At 34.9% G+C, this 22,500-nt stretch overlaps 1 protein-coding gene across 20 annotated transcripts in view; it reads right to left on the bottom strand.

The window, feature by feature from the left end:
- Nucleotides 1–22,500, bottom strand: part of LOC106869633 (cadherin-23) — an 898,614-nt gene that overhangs the window by 455,064 nt on the left and 421,050 nt on the right. For all 20 annotated transcript variants that reach the window (XR_016237951.1, XR_016237950.1, XR_016237947.1 and 17 more), the window contains exon 2: nt 19,500–19,531. The gene's annotated coding sequence lies outside the window, so the exon portion shown is untranslated. The remainder of the gene's footprint in view (nt 1–19,499; nt 19,532–22,500) is intronic.

The following is a 22,500-nucleotide window of genomic DNA, read 5'->3' as shown; positions in this document are numbered from 1 at the left end:
CACAGTTGTGGAAATTAGCTGCCGAGCAGATATTAACATGAAGCTGAAGATCAGTGAAAAAGAGAACACCTACGCTGAACTATTGAAAAATCTGCAGGTACAAGTTCAGGTTTATTATAGCTGTAATTATTGGGGCCCTGGGATATGTAACTCACTGCCTAGATATCAATCTTGAGAAATTAGGCTTCTCAAAACCAAAAAGGCGAAAACTAATTCGAAGACTACAGATCCAATCCATCACTCTAAAAATCTGTAAAACTTTCCAGAAGTTTATCATTTAGATATATATAAGCATGTCTAGATATTCGACTATATGTGTTAGAATACATACATAAAACATACAGATCTGTACGTACATACGTACATATTTACATGCAAAAATACCATGTTGTTGATGTTGAAATTCCAATGGAGTAGCTTTGGATCTAGGTTAGAAACCGGTTCTACCTCTATTGGCAAGAAATCTTAAAATAAATTGAACAATCACATACATACATGTATTTAGTCTCTTTTCTGCAGTTTTCATAAAAATGAAATATTTGTATTGAAATCTGTTTTGTCATAATTTCGATATATTTTTGCAAAGTTATCTTTCAGATACTGGTCAGCAATATTAGGCCTCTTGATCCAATCTACCTCGGAACTCATCTAGGCCGTGGTCATATACACTTTTTGTCATTGCATGATTATCTATCATTCTCTGAATTTCTCTGCTGACGTGCCTACATTTAAGTGCATACATCCATGCATACACAGACAGCCACACTCGCGTGTTCGTGCACACACATAATCATTAAATATGAAATACCCTAAGGAATAAATGTAATTTCCGACTCTTACGGCAGTTATTTGACAAACTTTGCCCTCGTCTCGGTAAATACCACCGCAATTGCTGATTTCGTAAGTGTCATATTTTGTCAATAACTCACACACACATATTAGCATTGAGTGAGTGAGAAGCTCAGCTGTCGCCGTTCATTTGCATGTATTTCTATGAAGATACTTTACACTGCTTATTTAGAAGAAAATACACTTGCTTTACTCGCAATCTCAGTATCTCCGTAATGTTCATTATTCAAGCGAGTACTAGAGACAAATAAACGGATAGATCAAGAACTAGAGAAATAAATAATGAAAAAGAAAGAAAGAGTTAGAGAGAGAGAGAGAGAGAGAGAGAGAGATGGAAAGTCAACGCTGGGTATGACAGGTAAAGGACTAGATACATTACAAATGAATTTTACCCACGAGCTAAACGGAATTATGAAACTTTAAAGCGCTCAGCTGAAAAAAACCTCTGCGTAAACGTCTATAAAAGATAACAGTTGGAAGCCTAAATGAGATTAAATCTTACTTAGCAACCTACAAAATTGACTTGCTTAAGGTGGACTAATCTTAACTTTACCTTAATCTACTTTGCATCCTATTTTTCGTTTATAATTTCTTCATTGACTCTCCTTCTTATATTTCCTGTGTTTTCTCGAAATCCCTTTCTTTTTCTCTCTTCCTTTCACCCTCTCTGTCTGCCTCACTCGCTGTCTCTGTCTTCCGACGTTTATTAATATATATCTCTCCATCTTTGTCTATGTTATGTATGATAGTATCTATGTATATACACATATTCTTTTCTCTCTTTCTAACCGTCTACCAATCCATCTATATGCTTGTTTGTCTATCTATCTATCTATCTATCTATCTATCTATCTATCTATCTATCTATCTGTCTGTCTGTATGTCTGTCTGACTGTCTGTCTGTCTGTCTGTCTGTGTACTTTTGTCAATATCTCTTCATCTTTGATTATAGTATGTTTGTAAATAAGTATAAGCACATCTTTCTTCCTTCCTTCCTTTCTTTCTTCCTTTCTTTCTTTCTTTCTTTCTGTCAGCCGATCAATTTATCTTTTTGCTTGTCTATCTGGCCGACTGTCTGTCTCCTTGTCTATCTGTCTGTCTGTCTGTCTGCCTGTCTGTCTGTCTGTCTGTTTGTCTGTCTGTTTATCTGTCTGTCTGTCTGTCTATCTATCTATCTATCTATCTATCTATCTATCTATATATATATACACACACATACACACACAGACACACGCACGCACACGCACACATACACGGACGCACACGCACATACACGCACGTACACACACACACACACACACACACGCGCGCGCGTATATATATATATATATATATATATATATATATATATATATATATATATATATATATATATATATATATATATATATATATATATATATTCGGGACTATTCGTGACGCACATGGGGTTATTTTGAGGAGGGATACGGGATTTACTAGTCGATATAATTTGGAGATGCTGTTATTTCTTATGTGATATTTGATGTCGCATGGTCAAATGTACATGGGTTTATTAGCATTTTCAGATTTATAATTTTGGATATCATGCTGAAGGGTGAAATGAATTTTTATAAAATTCTAATCACGAAACCTCGTACATGATTAACTAACGGCAGGTTTGTTTTGTTTATTTTTTCCTCTGTTGTTCTATGTGAGCCATCCGTTGGAGTCTTAATTGTAGTTAGAATTAGTAGTTTTAATTGCTATTTCTAAAATTTTCAGTATGTTGTTGAAGCAATTTCTGCTGATCCGTGTATGTTTAAAATTATATATATATATATATATATATATATATATATATATATATATATATATATATATATATATATATATATATATATATATATATACATATACATATATATATATCTATACTATATATAAAACAGAGATGTGTGTGTAATCGCTTTTCACGTGAAATCGACTTCACCAAATGCTTCCATACTTGTGATGCGTGAATAATTTGACCTCAGATAAACCTTAGGCTCTTCATTTGATTTTTTAAAATTAAAAATAAATAATATTGCTTTATATTTAAGATTCACTTCTTTGAAAAGGTTCCTCAATGTCAACTTCCGGTATTGACGTAACAACGGCAAAAAGCTTTCACTCTCTATTTTGTGTGTGAGTGTGTGTGTTCGTGTGTATGAGAGAGAGAGAGATTAAATACTACATACACACCGCTCTCTCACTCTGTCACACACACACCCCTTGACTCACTCACACTCTGTCTCTTACAAACACACATGCATAAATGTATACAAACATATTTACAAAGACACACGTGTGTATGCGCGCGCGCGTGTTTGTAAGAGACAGAGTGTGAGTGAGTCAAGGGCTGTGTTGTCATATGCATACATCCAAAGATGTATGTATATTTATGCATGTACGTATACATGACAACAAACCTCTCTCTCTCACTCACTCTGTCTCTTACAAACACACACATACTTAAATGTATACAAACATATTTACAAAGACACACGTGTGTATGCGCGCGCGCGTGCGTGCGTGCGTGGGGGGTTACACAATCGCCATTTATTTCAATTACTCTTGTGAGGATATTCACGTAAATCATTTTTTTCATTTAATCCCCATTTTAATTTTCGTAAAAGTTTCCAAGTACCAATGAGGCTTTTTGGCACATCTCCAATTTTCCCCATTCATGAGAGGCGCCCAGCCATCATTCATCTGAGAGTCCATCTACAGAATGTCCTCTCAAATTTCTATACAGCATATTTTGCCTTTTTTCTTTAAGTATATAAGCAACAATTTCATTCCCGAGCAACGCCGGGTGCCTCTGCTAGTATATATATATATATATATATATATATATATATATATATATATATATATATATATATATATATATATATATATATATATATATATATATATATATATATATATATATATTTATATATATATATATATATATATATATATATATATATATATATATATATATATGTATGTATGTATGTATATGTATATATATATATATATATATATATATATATATATATATATATATATATATATATATATGAATATCCATCTGTGTTTATATTAGACACATAAACAAATAGATAGACTAAAAGAGGGAGAGACAGAGAGAAAGAAAGAAAAAGAGAGAAAGAATAGTGTGTGTGTGAGAGAGAGAGAGAGAGAGCAATGGAAGGAGAGAGAGAGAGAGAGTTGAGTTGAAATTGGTTTAGCATTCAATAAAGATATTATATGTTGAGATTATTTTATGAATCCGGAATGGGTCTTTAGAACGGCTAAATACCGATTTATACTTCACATAATCTCTACTAATGGTCCACTTGTTAACACCATCAACGTGTGTGTGTGTGTGCGCGTGTGAGTATGTGTATGCATGTATGTATGTATGTACGTATACACGTATGAATTCATGTAAGAATGTATGGATGTGAATACATATATTGCTTCTTGAAAATTAGCCCCGAAGTCCCATTTACAGATGCGTGCAGGTGTTCATTCGTGCACGTAAACGTACGTACACCCACGCACAGACTATCGAAGAAAATTATAGACACACATTGACTGACCTAGGTAATCATACACATAGCCAGCCACACACTTATGTGCACACAACTCTATATCAATATGATACAATATAATATAACAATATAAATAACAGTAAATATATATATATATATATATATATATATATATATATATATATATATACACAAATCTCTTTCTGTGTGTGTGTGTGTGTATATATATATATATATATATATATATAAAAGAGAGAGAGAGAGAGAGAGAGAGAGAGAGAGAGAGAGAGAGATAGAGAGAGAATACACAAAAAAACTAAGGACGAAGACAGGTGGTGTAGACAACAAAGAGATGTATTAGTTTAACGCTCGGGAAGTGAAAAAGTGTTTAACATTTCGAGCCTACGCTCTTCCCCAGAAAGGAACACAGAAAGAAACAAGGAGAGAAAATAAAGAATGTATGTATATATGCTTTGTTTAAAAAGCAGCAAAAATATTTGCTGCTTTTTAATAAAGCATATTACACTACCTCCGGTATTCGAATGTATATTTGCCCCCTTGTTTCGCATTTATGTGCTTACTATATATATATATATATATATATATATATATATATATATATATATATATATATATATATATATAGGCGTAACTGTATGGTAAAGAGTTTACTCCTCAGCCACGGTTGACGCGTGGCATGCTGGGAAGTGTTTTCTACTATAGTCTGGGAACGACTAATGCCCTGTGTGTGGATTTGCTAGACGGAAATCGAAAGAAGACTGTCGTGTATATACATACAAACGTACATAGATATATACGTATATACATTTATACATAACATCCATCCATACATACATAAGTATATATATATATATATTTATATGTGTCGTGTGTTTGTGTGTGTGTGTGTGTGTGTGTGTGTGTATGTGTGTCTGTGTGTAAGAAATGAATTTGAACATGCATAAAAAACACTTTAAAATGCTGGAATATACTTGATTTTGAAAAGTGTACAGTCTAATGTGTTATGTCGCGAATTATATCTATTCTGGCGAATTATGTCTATTCTGGCCGTTGTAGGACAGTGGTTCAGAATGCTATCACTTAACGTGCAAACTGATTGGTCAACGTTCGTGCATTAAGCTGATGTGGCAACCGCGCAAGAAAGGTCACATAAAAACAACTTTTCTCCGATGAATATGTCATAGGATAGTTAGAAAACACAGATATAAATAAATTATATAATCATTGTGCTGATGAATATTGTGATATATTTGTACTAGTTTCTTTCCTTCCAGTGTACATGTTGAAACATATCCATTCTTTTTTTTTTAACGATATGTGGAGTAAGCAAGCTAGATGATGGCTGCTAAATATATCCTTTTTATCTTGTGTACGTAGGCCCATAAGACCGGGTGCCCAGGTTTTGTGACTAAGATCACAGTATTTCCCTTGCAAACGGGGACGGCTGTGTGTTGCAGCGTTCAAGGCCAGCAATTTTGAGGGGAGGGTAAAAAGTCAATAATGTTGCTTTATTTTATTGAAACTGAAGGGGTGAAGGGCAACATTTAACTTGACTAGATGGAAAATCAGAAAGTAAAGGGTGAGAAAAATGCCACTACGTTTTAGGGCAGAGGTACATGTTTATATATAATATATACAATTGTACATCATATCTATCTATCTATCTATCTATCTATCTATCTATCTATCTATCTATATGTACATAACCCTTTTGTAATACATGTTTAAACTGTGCGTGTGTTAGTAATATATGTTTGCATGTGTATACACAAGGATACTGAAGGCCGTTTAGTAACGTATGCATTTAAGCAGAAATATATATAAAGTCAAACGCACGCACGCACGCGATTGAAAGACTCTGCTCATCTGTGCATAAATAATTGCATTTACCTATCCCCCCATTAAACATGCACAAACACATACATATATCTGTATATATGTGTTTATATATATTTATATATATGTACATATATATATACATACATACGTAGTAAGACACAGATGTGTGCAACTAGTGCTATGCGAATCTGAAGATGAGTAATACATATTTAAATAAACTTAATCCTCCAGAAGAGGATTAGCAAATGAAATCCTTTTCATTGATAATCAGAGTTCAATGGCTATGGATGGGGATATTAATCTTTTCTGATTTCGCTCATTTTCCTCTGTTTTTTGGTGTTTCTCATCGTTATTTTTGATGTAGTGTGGGTATCGATATATATATATATATATATATATATATATATATATATATATATATATATATATATATATATATATATATATATATATATATATATATATATATGTATATATATATATATATACGCGTTTATATATATATATATATATATATATATATATATATCAGTATACATATCTGTTTCTGCCTCTTTCTTTCCCTGTCTCTGTCTCTCCCGCGCGCTCTCTCTCTCCACACAGACACACATACATAAATATCTATCTATCTATCTGTATATACATATATACATATATATATATATGTAAGAATATATAAAAACGATATATACATAGTCACACACACACACACGCACATATAAATAAATAAATATATAAATATACATATGTATGTGTGTGTGTTTAAATATATGTATGCGTATATATCTATACATGAATGTGTCCTATTTCATATGTGTGTGTGTGTGTGTGTGCTTCTGCATTCGTAGATGTATTCATATTTGTATGAAATATATATAATTATATCTTGAATGGAGCTACGTCTACGCCATGGCATTCTACTATAAAACAGGAATTTGGATAAATCGATCTTCAAATGTTAGTGTCTCATTTTACGTCTAACTACAAAGGTTATCCCACTCGTAGTCTTTGTGTGGAGAATTATTTATTTTAAACTGTCTGTGTGCCGAGTAAGCTCTATATTTCTATTCGTTATTAGTATGAAGTCTTTCCAAATGTGACATTTCTCTGTGAAGCACAAACTGCAGTGGGTTCCTTGCCATCCATTCAATACGTCTTTGTTGTATAGCAAATAGAATATGATTTGAATGAGGTTCGACTGCTATTTCTAGTAGTTTCTATGTGTCTACCAAAGATGTTCTCTCATTTAATAATCGTTGTTTTGTTTAATTTGGTGCAAATATACTTGTAAAGTTGTGCGGCAATTTCAAGCCGTCATATGCCGCCAAATTAACAAGGATGCTACATTTCTGTTATTTACGTTACACCTTTGAAATAATGAAATTAAAGAGACATAACAGAGTAAAAAAGCGATGAGAGATGGAAAGAAGATTCATGGAATGGAAGAAGAAGAAAAGAAGAAGAAGAAGAAGAAGAAGAAGAAGAAGAAGAAAAGAAGAAGGAGAAGAAGAAGATAAGAAGGAGAAGAAGAAGAAAAGAAGGAGAAGAAGAAGAAATGAAGAAGAAGACGAAGAAGAAAATAATAATAATAATAATAATAATAATAATAATAATAATAATGATAATAATAATAATAATAATAATAATAAGAAGAAGAAGAAGAAGAAGAAAAGAAGAAGAAGAAGAAGAAGAAGAAGAAGAAGAAGGAGGAGGAAAAAAGAACAAAGAGAAGAAAAAGAAGAAAAAGGATATTATTTTTAAAATATTAACCGCAAACTGAAATTCTTGATAGAAGTGAAATCAAAGCTAAATCCGTGGCCTTTAGACAAATACGCTTGCGCACTCACACCCACACGCAGACGCATTCACACACGCATACACGCATACACGCATATATACAATATACATACACACAAGCGCACATACACACGCACACACACACACGCGTAAATACATGCACGACTACACACAGACACACTCACGCACATGTACACAAACATACACAAACATACTAGCGCATATACACGCACGCATCCCCACACATAAAAACACACACACACATACAGAAACACACTAGCACATACACATGCACCTACCTCCACACATAAACAAACATCCGCACATACACACACAAACAAGCGTACACTCACACACACGCACTCCCACACATAAACACACATACACACGCACAAACACAGTCAAATGCATATATACATTAATATAGTCATGTGCTATTGGTTTATATTCAATCACCGACGTATATTACTTTCAGTGCGTCGAACAAAATTACCTTACTGCTTACTTCTATGTGGTTTATGGCCGTATAAGATTCCTTTTTGTTTATTAAATGAAGATGAGAAATAGGCTGTGTGGTAAGGAGGTTACCCACTTCCAACAACACGGTTCTGGGTTCAGTCCCACTGTGTGGCAACTTGGGCAAGTGTCTTCTACTATTACCACGGGCTGACAAATACCTTGTGACTGGATATGGTAGACGGAAACAGAAAGAAGCCCATCTCATATATATATATATATATATATATATATATATATATGAAAGAAGATTTGAAAATGCACTTATTTTTTAAAAATATTTATTTACTTAACCGGTTTCACTTTTTTAGAAAAAGATTATCAAAAGTCTTTGAGAATAATAAAAAATGTTAAAAAAACAGTTTGAGTATTAAAATGCATATATACATTCTTTGATGATAAAATATATTTAAAGTATAAAGCTTTGTATGAACTTTGTAGTGTTACATACTGATTGTCACACATTCTCTGATATTAAGGTGAAATTGTTAAAAACAGTGTATGAAAATACACATATGGAAAAATACATATACATATTCTTATACATATTCTTTGACAATCGAATAAAATTGAGGAGGAACTGACCTGGCCTTTTTCTCTTGTGTATATTGAGGGAATGTTTTACTGTCTTAAGAGACAGTATGACATGTATATATATATATATATATATATATATATATATATATATATATATATATATATATATATATATACATGTATAAGTCGGTGGGTGAGTGTGTACACATATATGTGTGTATGTATCTATTTGTCTCTGTCGTTGCATTTGTGTTTGTTATCCCACCTCCGTCTGATAGCGAATATTAGTCGGTTTTCGTTCCTGTCATATAGCGGTTCAGCAGAAAGATACCGATAAAATAGGTATCAGGGTTTGAAAAAAATCTGGGGTCGCTTCGTTCGACTAAAATTCTTCAAGACCGATACTCCAGCATGGCCGTAGTCTAATGACTGAAACAAGTAAATGATAAAGGATAAAAAAAAACAAGATGTCTGCTGTAACTAACCAGATTCTTGGGCCTTCGGAATGAAATCTGTTAGTGCGAACGCCGGAAACCTTTTTGTTCGAAAACTCTTGTAATTGTGGCAATTCTCCACCCGGACATGATATTTACTTTATGAAACCCAGCAGAGTATGAATCAAAAATGATCTCGGCGTGATTTGAACTGATGAAGTTAAAGATTCTGGAAGGGCTTTTGTCAAAGATTTCGTAATTTCTTTTACCGAGGGTAAAACGCAAATGTCACCTCGGCGGGATTTGAACTCAGACGATGAATAACAGGCGACTTTGTTAGATTATGTAGTGGGAATATATATTCAGTATCAGGTGTTGATATGGCTGGGTGTATATTATTACAAGAGTTCTTACAGAGAAGAATAAATTTAAGAACTATATATTTACTACATAAAAAAATATTTTATTTACTGGTCGATGATAAAACATAATCAAAATGTAGAATCTAGTTGAATGAAGTAATCTATGCAAGAAAGTTCAGAGATAGAAAATCTAGAAATAACAGCTCAGTAGTAGTTTTCAGTCATGTGGCGTAGAAAATTAGACGGACATAGCTATGACGTAAATGGCTCTGAGTCTAATCGACTAAGAAGCAAAGAGCAGGGTTAGTAAGCTGTTTGTATTAATGGATCGCTCGGCATTCTAGAAACTTCCAAGAGAAACGCTAAGCTTCTTGAATAATTAAGAATCACGTCTCATGACATAGATGCTTCGAGAAACTTAGTAAAGGGAGGTTACTCTAAAAACCTTCTTGCAAGGTCATTCAAATATTTAGCCACCGCTACAACTATCTAACGGTTCGTCATTTCTTAAATTGTTAAAATGAATATTAGTTTCGGATTTTGACACAAGGTCAAAAGTTTCGGAGAATTGATTGAGTCCGTTACGTCGACATCTCTGCTCAGTTGATACTTGTTTTAACGACCTCAAAAGTATGAAAAGCAAAGTCGACCTCGGCGGAATCGGAAATCAGAACGTAAGATTTTAAAACAAAATAAAACCGAGCGACTGAACTCCTTAACATGGATGACCTTACTGCAACATAGAACGGTTCACTCTCTTTTAATAAATCATAATGGTTTAAAATTTTGGAACGAGGCCAAGAAACGTGAGGGCGTGGGTAAGTCGATCACATCGACCCCAGGGCTCAGCGGATGCATATCCCAGAAAAGTGAAAGGCAAAGTCGACCTCGGAGGAATTTGAACACAGAACATACAATGAATATTGGCTTCGAGTTTTGTCACAGGGTCAGCAATCGCGGAGGAGTGGTAAGTCGATTACATTGATCCCAGTACCCAACTGATACTTATTGTATCGGCCCTGAAGTCATAAAAAGTAAAGTCGACTAGGGCGGAATTTGAACTAAGAACGTCAGGAAGGACGATATGCCGCTAAACATTTTCCCAGCATGGTAATGTTTCTACCAGCTCACGAAAACAAGTCCAAGACTTGACGTAAGCAACTGAAGAACTTGACATAGGACCACCCTACCACGGCATGGCTCAATTCACCGTCTCTTAAGAGATCGTTAAAATATATAAGTACCAGCAAAAATAATATTTAGGTTCGATGTAAACGACTGAACATATAACACTGAAGTATCTGCCACAGCATGGCCGTAATGAAATCTAATGTAATCGGTAAAAGAACTAAAGAATAGTGGAATTGCAGAAAAGCTGAATAAAATTTAGAAGACAGCGATGGATAAAAAGCTATGGAAGGTTGATATATCTGAAGTGCGGATTAAAACTTCGCTCCGTATGAAGTACATGTGAAGTAGATCATTAAATTTAGATATATTCCAGGCAATGATATCGGATTAATCTAAGGTAATCCAATATATTAATCTAGCTAAAACCAAGCGGATTAATACGTTAGATATGAATTGAAGTCACGTAGTGACTTCAGCTTCTTCACTTACACTATAGGTTATTTTAAAGAGCCATCTTGAATAAGAGACAGACATGACAGATTGGAAGATATACAATAACGAAGCACACACACATACACAAAACACACACACATATATATACATGTATATATATATATATATATATACACATACATACATACATACATAGATACACATATATGATGAATATACATATGCATACATACACAAATATATGTATACATATATACATGTGTGTATATATATATATATATATATATATATATATATGTATATATATATATATATATATATATATATATATATATATATATATATATATATATATATATATATATATATATATATATATATATATATATATATATATATATATATATATATATACATGTATACGTGGATCACACACACACCACACATAAAGATACACCAACGTCGCCGCTACACACGCACATATACACGCACACACATATTTGTGGCTACGTGAAGCGTAGGAACCATTCTGCGAGACGCACATCGACCATTCAACTTTGAATTAAGATTACGGATGTGCTCGTATCTGATGGCAGTGCTTATGTCTTCACAGACATTACAACAAATACATATACACAACACGCACACACCCACGCATACAGCTATAGATATATGTATTCTTATATCCTAACATCTATCTATCTATCTATCTATCTATCTATCTATCTATCTATCTATCTATCTATCTATCTATCTATCTATCTATCTGTCTGTCTGCCTGCCTGCCTGCCTATTTACCTACCTACCTACCTACCTACCTCACTGTTTGTCACCCTGCCTGTCTGTTTATTATCTATCTATCTATCTATCTGCCCCCCCTCCCTATGTATCTCTCTCTCCCCCCCATCTCTCTCTCCCCCCATCTCTCTCTCCCCCCATCTCTCTCTCCCCCAATCTCTCTCTCCCCCCCCATCTCTCTCTGTCCCCCCATCTCTCTCCCCCATCTCTCTCTCCCCATCTCTCTCTCCCCCATCTCTCTCCCCCCATCTCTCTCCCCCATCTCTCTCCTCCCATCTCTCTCTCCTCCATCTCTCTCTCCCCCCATCTCTCTCTCCCCCCATCTCTCTCTCCCCAATCTCTCTCTCCCCCCATCTCTCTCTGTCCCCCCATCTCTCTCTCCCCCATCTCTCTCCCCCCATCTCTCTCCTCCCATCTCTCTCTCCCCCCATCTCTCTCTCCCCCCATCTCTCTCTCCCCAATCTCTCTCTCTCCCCCCATCTCTCTCCCCCATCTCTCTCTCCCCCCATCTCTCTCTCCTCCCATCTCTCTCCCCCATCTCTCTCTCCCCCCATCTCTCTCTCCCCCCATCTCTCTCTCCCCCATCTCTCTCTCCCCCCATCTCTTTCTATCTATCTATCTGCCTGCCTGCCAACCTACCTACCTACCTACCTACCTACCTATCTATCTTCCTATCTACGTACGTACATGCGTATGTCTGTATGTCTGTATGTCTGTATGTCTGTCTGTCTGTCTGTATGTATGTATGTATCTATCTATCTATGTATCTATCTATTTATCTATTTATATATCTATTTATTTATTTATCTATCTATTTATCTATCTATATACACTCGCAGTTTCTTGCAGATACACTCACATACAAATCCACACGAAGACACGACACACTCAACAATGATAAATACAAAAATATATTTAAAAAAAATAACATCAACATAAACATATGCAAACTAACAAACAAACCAACAAACGAAGAATAACAAACAAGCAACGATAAACGAACAACAAACAAACAAACAAACAACAAGAAATATATAAACAAGAAATAATTAATAAGCAAAATGTAATACAACAGAACGGAAAACAAGAATGACAATCAGAAAATGGAAAAGGAAGTTAGCGGCTGAAGAAGAAGAGAAGAAAACTTGCTAAAACAAAGAGACAGATTTCTGTTGAAACGTCTGAAGATGCAAGGAAGGAATTTGTATAGGAATGGCACTAATTAATAGTCTGTGAACCAAATTACTAATAAATACTAAAGGCCATCACAAAAACTCTGTATGCTTTATTAAGTAGGAACAACACTCGGGTAAACAAGATTTTTGTATGACAAACAATGGATACGACCGCAAATATAACCTTTTTCATTGAAGAGTTCCATTCAAAATATCGATTTGTCATTCCGGCACACAACATAGTAAGCTTCCTAAGCGAAGCTTAGCATTTGTTCTATGTTTATTGCTGCTGTTGTTGTTGCTTTGCCTTAGGTCAATGCTGATCAAGTTGTTCTATGAGGAAATGTATTCCAGTCGTGACCGTCCCCTGCAATTATCTGTTTATTTGCTTTTCTACTGAACTTTTATCTTTTTTTTTTGTCCGAGTCATTGGGTGTGCGGCCATGGTGGTGCACCGTCTTGATTGAAGGGTTTAGTCGGACAAATCGACCGTGTTGGTTCTTTTTTAAGTACTTATTTCGCGGGTTCTCTTTTGCTGAACTGCTAGGTTGCGAGGAAGTAAAACAAACTAAGACTGGTTATGAAGTCGGCGTGGCACAAACACAAACACACACACACACACACATTGGTGTGCTATAACATGCATACATAAACAAATACACACATACACACACACACATATATATATATTGTTGAATTCTACAGAAAAACAAAAGACGAAGACAGGTGTATAAACAACAAGCATGTGTATTAGTTTGACACTCGGAAAAGTGAGAAAGTCATTAACGTTTCGAGCTTACGCTCTTCAAAAGAAAGGAACGCGAGGAAATAAACAGAGAGAGAAAAGAACTTGTGGATTTAACGATCAATTATGGCGGCTATACACATTTATATGCTGTCTTTTTAGGAATATAGATTTACTAAGAGAACACGATTCCCGGTCCCCTCGCTCCCGTCCCTTTTAGTCGCCTCTATCAAATAAGGACACAATCGGGTTAAAGGGTCACTACAGCTGTTTCACCCACGATTTTCATTTATGAATAATTAGGTGAGATAATGAGAAAAAAAATTCTTTCTTCGGGTAAATTAGAAATCTAAAGTTTGGTTCGGAGAAAAAATATCTCGATGTGGAATGTAGATTGACCCTGTCATATGTATGTGTGAATGTGTGCGTATATATATATATATATATATATATATATATATATATATATATATATATGATTTTGTCTGTATGTGCGTGCGTGTGTTTGTATATGCGCGCGAATGTGTATGTATGTGTGTAGGTGTATAGAGATTAATGTCAGTATGTGCAGGTGTATATGTATGTCAATGCGTGCAGTTGTCTGCTCTGGTGTGCATTGGCGTGCATACCATTGCACATGCGCCAAATTAACACAATTAAAATCAATACCTACATCTTATTCAAACACGACGACATACCACGTGACATTCGGTCACATATAGTTAAATAGTGAGACACTCGGCTGCACATGGCCACACTCGGTTACACCTGGTTTCACGCGGTTTCATTTTTCAATAACTTTTAAAAGTGAATCGCCGCAATTCCTTTGAAATGGTTTTTGAATCCAAAAGATATTGGAATGTAAATATTAGCTTTGAGCACCTGCTGCTAATGCTGCTGTTGTTGCTGCTACTACTACTACTACTACTACTACTACTACTACTACTACTACTACTACTACTACTACTACTACCACCACTAACACCACCACCATCACACCTATCGTAAAACCATGAATTCAGAAAAAACACTAATTGATAATAATAATCATAATAATAATGATGATATGAATAATAATAATAATAATAATAATAATAATAATGATAATGATGATGATAATGATAATGATGACGATGATGATGATGATGACGATGATGAGGATGAGAATGATGATGATGATGGCAATGATGATGATGATGAACATGATTATGAAATAGTATTACCAAACAACAGCAACAATAATAATGTTCACATCTTTTGAAATTTTCATTAACAAAAAAAAAGACATGCAAAAAAAGGAAAGAAAAAACTAAAAGGGGAAAAATACCTTCTTAAAACTCATTTAAAATTAAATTTTTATAGTATTTATTGTTTTATTTTATGTGTAAGTGTGTGTGTGTGTGTGTGTGAGAGAGAGATTTGTGTGAATGCTTGTGTTAGTGTGAGGCTGCGAGAGAGCGATAAAGTGTTTGTGTGTGTGTCTGTGTGTGTATTTTCTCCTTCTGAAGACAAAACATTGTTTGTATTCTTGAGAATACTCTAGAATATTAGGTAAATAGACTTGTAGAAGTGTGTGTGGTGATGGTAGCGGCGGCGGCGGTCGTGGTGGTGGTGGTGGTGGTGGTGGTTTTGTGTGTGTGTGTGTGTGTGTGTGTGTGTGTGTGTGTGTGTGTGTAGCAATATGAAAGTGAGCGAGAGAAGAAATCTTATATGTGGATATGTCGATGTTTTAGTCAGAAGATACTTATGCATACACACAAACACGCACACACAGACACAGACACAGACACACACATATACATACACATACATACGTACATACATAGATACATATACGCCACACACATATTACGTATATGCACACGTACACCTGTATATATATATATATATATATATATATATATATATTTATGTTTACATGCATGAGCCTATGTTCATATATGTATATATAGAAACACACACCTTTTCAAACACTAACACACACAGACACGTATACACACGCACACACGCATACAAACACACACGCGTATTAATATATTTATATATACACATATATTTATACATAAGTGTGTCTGTGTTTTCGGGTAGGTTTAGCAGAACAGAATTTTAGATGCATGCACACGCTTATACACACGCATACCTCCACACACATATATATATATATATATATATATATATATATATATATATATATATATATATATATATATATACATACACATATATATGTATGTATGTATATATATATGTATATATATATATATATATATATATTTATATATGTTTATATATGTATACAGTATATATATATATCTATATCTATATCTATATCTATATCTATATATATATGTATATATATATATATATATATATAAATATATATATATATATATATATATATATATATATATAAGTATATATATGTGTATATATGTATATAATTTATATATAATTATATATATATATATATGTAAAGAATCATCAATTATGTAATACGTGTGTGTATACGTACGTTATTAAGTAATATGTGTGCTGACATGTATGTATGTATGTTTGTGTGTGCGTGTGAATTGGAAGAAAACTAAATATGAAGAAAGGCGAAAGAGAAAGAAGGAGAAAAATAGTGAAAAAGAAGGCGTGAGAAAGAGAGTTTAAAGGCAGAAAAAGAGAGTGAATTTTATCTAAACGAAATTGAACTAATATGTAATTGAATAAACATTCGATTTTCTTGAAGTAAATCTAAACATTTCATATCATTTTGATAATATTTTACGCTGAACCGAGGCAATATTTGTTGAGAGTCAATAAGAATGAAAATGAAAACGAGGCAAACGTGTCGTCAGGCTTTAGACTCCATTTTGTCTTATCGTCAAATGTCAATCTGTTTTTTTTTGTCCCTATACTACTACTACTAACTACTACTACTACTACTACTACTACTACTACTACTACTACTACTACTACTACTACTGAAGGCGGTGATTATTTCTTTTATTTTCTACGGGCTATAGATGAAGGGGGAATCTTAAGCACACTCTAAAATTGTGCGAAGGTTTGAATAAAAAACGAAAAGAAACAAACGGCAAAAATAGTGAAATTCAATAAAAGCATACATTGTATGCGGAGTATGTGATAACGTGTATGATGCAATCCTCCAGATACTGAAGAAATTTCACTCTAGGGCCATACAAAGAACCCCACAAATCCAAGGTTACCTTGACCACCAAATAAACGAACATTTGAATAGCTGTTATTCTTAAATCTACAGGTACAGGCTTGCCGAAAGATCATTCACCCTAACAATTTTGTTTCAATAATTCATGTTTTCACAAATTCGTGGAGAGGTGGCGCTTCTGTCTCCACCAGCACTTTCCTTTCATAGTGTCACTTAAAATAATATCGATGGGGCCTTGACTGAAGAAGAAGGTGTCTTACTTTAATCCTTTTAGCCTCGTCCCTACCCCGCATAATCTCTTTCGCAATAATCAGTAGACAGACGAACATGGTCTGCCCTGGCTTGTTAGAGTTACGTCGTACGGGTACGACCGATCGTCGGGTTCGATTCAGACACGTTACCAGCTGTTCGGCATAACTACACAAATCACCAATGTTCGGACATTGCACGAGTTCGTGTTAAGTATATTTCGAAAGGGAAGTACTCCTCGGTAGCACTGCCAGGCCAGGGATTTCTAGAGTTTTTCTGTGGTAGTACCGGACCAAAAGACCTACGAAACAGACCAGCTAGTTCAACCTCGCCAGCACCTAGGGTTTCCCTGGGAATATCGTCCTTCTTAACCACTACTAGATGACTATACATTGCTGACGTAAAATTTCCACAGACTACATTGTCCGTCCGGTTCAGGACAGTGAGCGCCTCTTCATGTTTCAGGTTGTTGTTACTATCATTATCATTATTATTATTATTGAGTGAGAGAGTTGTGCATGCCATCAAAGTTACACTGGGGTAAAATATACGAAGCCCAGTATACCCATCATGACTACCCGTCTGATAAGGGAACAGTAGGCACATGTATCACAACCATATGTGCGCGACATAGTGATCTCATATGAAGATAAACAGCACATGACCTCGCAGTTGGAGCCCAGTTAGAATTTTCTTCAGATCAAATAGCCCATCCCTCTCAAAAGGTCCCTGAAAAGGCGTTGTTTAAGGATGTTGAACGGAACAACCACGTTTCCAGAGGTGAATTATTCAAACTCCAAAGAATTCCCCTCAACATACGGCTATAATGCTCCCCCACTATTTCTTCTCGTGATCAGGAATGCACATATTGTCAGCCACTAAGGGACATGCCCAACTTGTTAAGGTCAAACAACAGACAAGCAAATCTATGGTATTGAGCAAAATATTTGCTGTAGCCCATCTTTTAAAGCAAGACAAAACAATGTACATGATAACACTTCCAATCAGTTTTAAAATGCCCCAAGAATTTAAACCCCTCAAGAAATGTCATGTTGCGTCACACGGATTTTAATCAAAATGCATTATTTTTAATCAAAATATTCTATACACACATTCGGGTTCATATATTAATACGTGATAGCATTTACCAAAATAGTATGGATTTCAAACTTTAACAGAAAGCCAGTAATTTTTTTTTGGGGGGGGGGGGGTGAGTCCATTACATCAACCTCAGTGCTCAACTGGTACTTATTTTTATCGACCTCGAAAGGATGAAAAGGATAGTCGACCTCGGCGGAATTTGAACTCAGAACGGCATGCTAACGATTCTGGCATCCTCTCGCGTTACATATTCCAAAATATTAATGCTTGTTGCTTCAAAGTACCAAGAGAACTGACACCCGTAATTCAACATTATGTTTCGCCGCGCAGTTTTCGTTCAAGAGCTATTCTTTATTTACAGTATTCCATACAGACTTTGTGCCTCTCTATCAATACTCAATAACATATCGATAACATACAGCAAAATGCTTCTGAGGCCATATAAAATAAACACGCCATAAACACCCACCAAAGTGAGTTTAATGTAAAGTTGAAACGAAATCAGTTTAGTTATCTTGCGACCATTTCAAGCAGAAAAATAGATTTCATTCCTTTAAATAACTGAACAAGATTTGTTGCTCGTTGGTAAACTTATCAAAGCGGTTGGTGTACTGAGAGAAAGTTCTAAGTAAAAGCTGACGAAATACATCTTTAAATGTGACCCAAACGATTTAAACAGATCATAGATCAAATCAATCAATTTTCACTTAGGTTTAAATTGTAAATCGTTCGAGCGAAATGTCTCGTTAGTCATTAATTAAGATTTACTTACCCGACAAACCTTGCATTAGTCTGAAGCGCCACCTAGCGGCAAAAAGAGAAAGAAAAAGTAAGGAAATTACTTTGATATTCGCCACAAATCATTTTCATTAAGAATTTCAGCTGAGAAGACATTATACGTTATAGCCGGTAATTATTATAAATTTGACATTCATTAATGGCATCTTTGCACGAGATGGCAGGAGTTGTGTGACGGTTAACGTTTGTAGATGTTATTTATACAGACGTATTAGACGTTACTGTGTACAGCTGGTGAGAGTAAATAAACATAGGCTGGCAAGAAAGTTATATTTTCCATAGTTAGAATCTTTTAAATGTTGTTAAACAAGATAGACACATAATCACTAGACAGGACATAAATGTTATCGAGGTAGACATATTTGGTGGACATTAAATAGTTTATAGATAGATGCTGACAAGGTTAAACAGCCTGAAGATGTTGATTGGACACACACACACACGCACACATACATTTGTATATATATATATACACACACACGCACACATGCAAACACACACGTATACATATATATATTCTTTATGTCTAACCCCCTATATGTACATAGATACATATACACACATATATTATATTTTATCATATTATAATACATACATACATGTACGTACACCTATATATGTATATGTGGGTGAATACTGGATGGAGTGACCTAATAGATACAGAGGGCCAACTGGATATAGAGGGACGTGTGTATACATGTGTGTGTGTGTATGTGTGTGTGTGTGTGTGTGTGTGTGTGTGTGTGTGTGTGTGTGTGTGTATACATACACACTTATACGCACATTTAGGCCAATACTGAAGGGATGGAGACGGAAGATGTTGACTGGATAGTTTATTTAACAATGATTTTGCTGATCTTTCTGTCGGATCAAGTGACAATGTAAATCTTCTCTCCTTTGCATCAGTTACTTCATTGCCTGTGGACGTAGATTGGGAAGACACAATATACTGAACTAGGTAGAGTCTCCTGATGAAACCAGGAGAGTTACTGGCGACAATGTGAAGATAAAGATTGGATAAACATTGGCTGTAAGTGAAGACTAGTTCAACACTTTCTGAAGGTGGAGATTGGCTTGAAGCTGATGAAGTTTGGATAAACACAGGCTTTAGGAAAAAATTTTGATGGACGCTGTCTGTAGAAAGAGATTTGACGGATGTCTGCTGTAGGAACTACAGTATATATCAGTAGTTCTCAATCGGGATTGATATGGTACCTGGGGACCCGTATAATATTTCTAGGGGTCAGCACAAGCAGAGTAGTAAATTAGGGATCAACAGTAGTATTTTAGAGTTTCTTGAAGTAATTTTGCTTCCGATGCTTTTATGGTAAGTAACTCTCACATTATACATAGTTCAAACTACACAAGTGAATGTGTAAAAATTACAAGATAAGAATTCTGAAAGAACTCTCTATAAAACTAGTCTTTAAACATCGAATGGGGTTGCGTCTACCAGAATAGAATAGCAACCAAAGAGAGCCCTAGGTAAAAGTAAAGTTACGTGCTTTAGTGGTTGGGGAGTTCGGCTCACGATCGCGAGGTCGTGAGTTCAATTCCCAGCGACACGTTGTGTCGTTGAGCAAAGTACTATATTTCACGTTGCTTCAATCCACTTATTTCACATTGCTTCAATCCACAACAATGCGTAGTACCCGTATTTAAAAAGGGCTGGTTTTATTACATTTTGTGTTACGCTGAATCTCTCTGAGAACTACGCTAAGGGTACAGGTGTCTGTGGAGTGCTCAGCCGCATGCACGTTAATTCCACGAGCAAGCTCTTTCGTTGATCGGATTAGCTAGAACCCATGTCGTCCTAACCTGACGAAGTGCCAGTTATTATAGGTAAGAAGTGGTTGGGAAACACTGCGGTAGGTAAAGTCTGGATGCACACAGTTTGTAGATGAAAACTAGATGGGCATATTTACTAGATATGAACTGGATTATAAAAGTTAATACACCACAAGCATTTCCCTTTCCGCTCAAACTTAATGCGCCTTAATACTTGTAGAAATATGAAATGTAGATTGTAAATGCATGGCGACATTATGTCTACAATAATGTATCGATGCTTTATTTAGTAAATATCATTCTGATTTCTGAATTAACTGCTAATATTGGAGTGCGATAGGACATATTAATCGATAATTTGAATTTGGTATTTCCGTCCGAAATTGCTGATTGTCATATTTCCTATAATCTACATTAATATCTTAACACTTAATTAAGAAGTTATTTTATGGGGTTATTTCTGGTTGCGAGCATTGAAAGTGGAGGGGGCGATTTTTTATTTAAAAATGAAGGAAAAATGGAATGAAATATAGGGCCCGGTGTTGCTGTGTGGTTAGGAAGCTCGTTTTGCAACCAAGTGGTTTCCGGTTCGGTTCCACTGCGCGGAACTCTGGGCAGCTTTCTTCTACCATATCCCCGGGCCGATCAATGACTTACGAGTGAATTTGGTGTATATGTATGTACGTACGTACGTATATATGTATGTACGTACGCACACACGCACACACACACACACACACACATATATATATGTGTGTGTGTGTGTGTGTGTGTGTGTGTATGTATATATGTTTGTATGTATGTATATACGTATGTATTTATATATGTATGTATACATATACGTATGTATATACGTACGTATGTATGTATATATGTATGTATGTATAATCATACATGTAATATATACATATATCTATATACACATATTTACGCGTAGATACATATGTAAACATAGGTACGTAATCATATACATATACATACCTATACACACATATATAAAATATGTACGTATGAAGGACAGTATCTAAACATTTCGCTTATTCATTAAGTTACCATTGAAAGATAGCACAGGAGATAACGACTTTAACGTAGCTTACAGTCAGTATCTGTACAAATCTCTCCCTATCTCTATGTGTATCTATAACTCGTATAATCTATCCTTATCTATATCTACTATAATCTTTCTT

The sequence above is a fragment of the Octopus bimaculoides genome, chromosome 22 (genome assembly GCF_046866305.1).
Source record: "Octopus bimaculoides isolate indiv1 chromosome 22, ASM4686630v1, whole genome shotgun sequence".
Lineage (NCBI taxonomy): Eukaryota > Metazoa > Mollusca > Cephalopoda > Octopoda > Octopodidae > Octopus > Octopus bimaculoides.
This window is presented reverse-complemented; position numbering and strand designations above follow the sequence as displayed.